The sequence below is a fragment of the Kogia breviceps genome, chromosome 6, assembly GCF_026419965.1.
Source record: "Kogia breviceps isolate mKogBre1 chromosome 6, mKogBre1 haplotype 1, whole genome shotgun sequence".
NCBI lineage: Eukaryota > Metazoa > Chordata > Mammalia > Artiodactyla > Physeteridae > Kogia > Kogia breviceps.
Window position 1 is genome coordinate 25,211,909 of NC_081315.1, and position 3,204 is coordinate 25,215,112.

Here is a 3,204-nt window from a genome sequence, read left to right on the forward strand (position 1 = left end):
TATTTATGGCTGAGTAGTATTCCATTGTGTATATGTACCACATCATCTTTACCCATTTATCTGTCGATGGGCATTTAAGTTGTTTCCATGTTTTGGCTACTGTGAACAGTGCTGCTATGAACATAGGGGTGCATGTATCTTTTTGAATTATAGTTTTGTCCAGGTATATTCCCAGGAGTGGGATTGCTGGATCATATGGTAATTCTATTTTTAGTTTTTTAAGAAACCTCCGTACTGTTTCCATAGTGGCCATACAAACTTACATTCCCACCAAGAGTATAGGAGGGTCCCCTTTTCTCCACATCCTCTCCAGCATTTGTTATTTGTAGACTTTTAAATAAGGCCATTCTGACCAGTGTGAGGTCATTGTAGTCTTGAGTTGCATTTCTCTAATAATTAGTGATGTTGAGCAGCTTTTCACGTGCCTCTTGGCCATCTGTATGTCTTCTTTGGAGAAATGTCTATTTAGGTCTTCTGCCCATTTTTCGATTGGGTTGTTTGTTTTTTTGATATTGAGCTTCATGAGCTATTTGTATATCTTGGAGATTAATCTTTTGTCAGTTGCTTCATTTGCAAATATTTTCTCCTATTCTGAGGGTTGTCTGAATGGAATCCAAATTGCCAAAGAAGAAGTAAAACTATCACTGTTTATAGATGACATAATGCTATGCATAGAAGATCCTGAAGATGCCACCAGAAAACTACTAGAGCTAATCAATGAATCTGGTAAAGTTGCAGGATACAAAATTAATACACAGAAATCTCTTGCATTTCTATACACTAACAATGAAAGATCAGAAAGAGAAATTAAGGAAACAATCCCATTTACCATTGCACAAAAATACCTAGGAATAAACCTACCTAAGGAGGCAAAAGACCTGTACACAGAAAACTATAAGATACTGATGAAAGAAATCAAAGATGACACAAACAGATGGAGAGACATACCTTGTACTTTGACTGGAAGAATCAATATTGTGAAAATGACTATACTACCCAAAGCAGTCTATGGATTCAATGCAATCCCTATCAAATTACCAGTGGCATTTTTCACAGAACTAGAACAAAAATTTTTACAATTTGTATGGAACCACAAAAGATCTCGAATAGCAAAAGCAATCTTGAGAAAAAAAAATGGAGCTGGAGGAATCAAGCTCCTGGACTTCAGACTATACTACAAAACGACAGTAATCAAGACAGTATGGTACTGGCACAAAAACAGAAATATAGATCAATGGAGCAGGATAGAAAGCCCAGAGATAAATCCATTGACCTATGGTAACCTAATCTATGACAAAGGAGGCCAGAATATACAGTAGAGCAAAGACAGCCTTTTCAGTAAGTGGTGCTAGGAAAACTGGACAGCTACATGTAAAAGAATGAAATTAGAACACTCCCTAACACCATACACAAAAATAAACTCAAAATGGTTAAAGACCTAAGTGTAAGGCCAGACACTATAAACCTCTTAGAGGAAAACATAGGAAGAACATTCTTTGACATAAATTGCAGCAAGATCTTTTTTGACCCACCTCCTAGAGTAATGAGAACAAAAACAAAAATAAAGAAATGAGACCTAGTGAAACGTAAAAGCTTTTGCACAGCAAAGGAAACCATACCCATTATGTTTTGAGTGTCTCACTCTCAGTCCTTGTGTTCAGAGCACTCCACCATTGCTACACATCTAATTCCTGCTCCTAACTTTCTCTTTACCCTCCATTCATCATTACATCCATCTTCAGGTGAAGTTACCTTCCTTCCTATTTGAAGTCACCATTGTCTGAGGACAAACCATTTGATACATACCATTAACAAATCACCTGAAAAAAGTTCCAGTAAACTGAACAGTACCACAAACATGTGACTATTTGTAAAGTGTTTTCTTAATGACGAGCAGAGCGTAAAGGCACTCATATCTCTTGAAAAGATAGAGACCTATATTTGTCCCACGTTTTTATTTCTGTACCTGTAATCTATGACCAGGTATAGCACACCAAAATAATGTCTATTAATGTGCTATGACTACAAATTAGACTATCCCAAATTCTGGAAATGGATGTTTAAGTGGCTTATACCTTATGTTTAAATTGTTTCTACTCTAATAATAGGAATTGTTTGTAAACTCACACATCAGGATGTAAGCCCTTGTTAAAAAGAGACATTTATTTTAAAATTTATTTACTTATTTATTTTTGGCTGCGTTGGGTTGGGCTTTCTCTAGTTGTGGCAAGCGGGAGCTACTCTTCATTGTGGTGTTGGGCTTCTCATTGTGGTGGCTTCTCTTGAGCACGGGCTTTAGGTGCACAGGCTTCAGTAGTTGTGGCATGCGGGCTCAGTAGTTGTGGCTCGTGGGCTCTACAGCACAACCTCAGTAGTTGTGGTGCATGGACTAGTTGCTCCATGGCATGTGGGATCTTCCTGGAGCAGGGATCGAACCTGTGTCCCCTGCATTGTCAGGCAGATTCTTATCCACTGTGCCACCATGGAAGTCCTAAGAAACATTTCTTTTCAAGAAATTTCGCAGACTACACTTTATGGCATAGAAAGAAGGAGATCTAGTTGTCTGGAAATAACCTTTGAATACCTGATTTCTCATGCTAGAGATGCTGCAGGACAAGGGTGGTCCTTGGGGGAGGGTGGTCTGGGATGGTTGCCACACCTCCCTGCTGGCCAAGAGAACCCACTGTTGTGTGGGCCCTTGGCATCTCCCTAGCAGTTGGTGAAAAAGCCAGGCTTTAAGGATTTTGTGCTGCTTCTGAAAATCTATGCAGATTTTGCATGAGAAAGCCTTATTCTTGAGAGCTTTATATTAAGATTTGATTTTATTATTACTTCTTCCTTCATGTCCTGCTCGATTCTCTATTTCACTCTAAACTTGGCCTTCGGAGCCAGACAGACCTGGATTTGGATACCAGGTCTGCCACTGATAACTGTATAACTGTATAACCTTGGACATGTCACTCAATCTTTCTGAGGCTTGTTTTGAACATCCACAATGATGGGATTAATGATATTGACCTCATAGGAATTGTGTGAGCACTGAATGAGATAATGTACATACAATTATTAACAGATAGTACATACTCAATATTTGGTAGTTCTTCATTCAACACATATTCATTCAGAGCATAATATGTGTCAGAAATATAGTTCAGGAAGAAGCTGAACCTTGAAATATAAATAAGAATGAGTTAATGAAGGTGG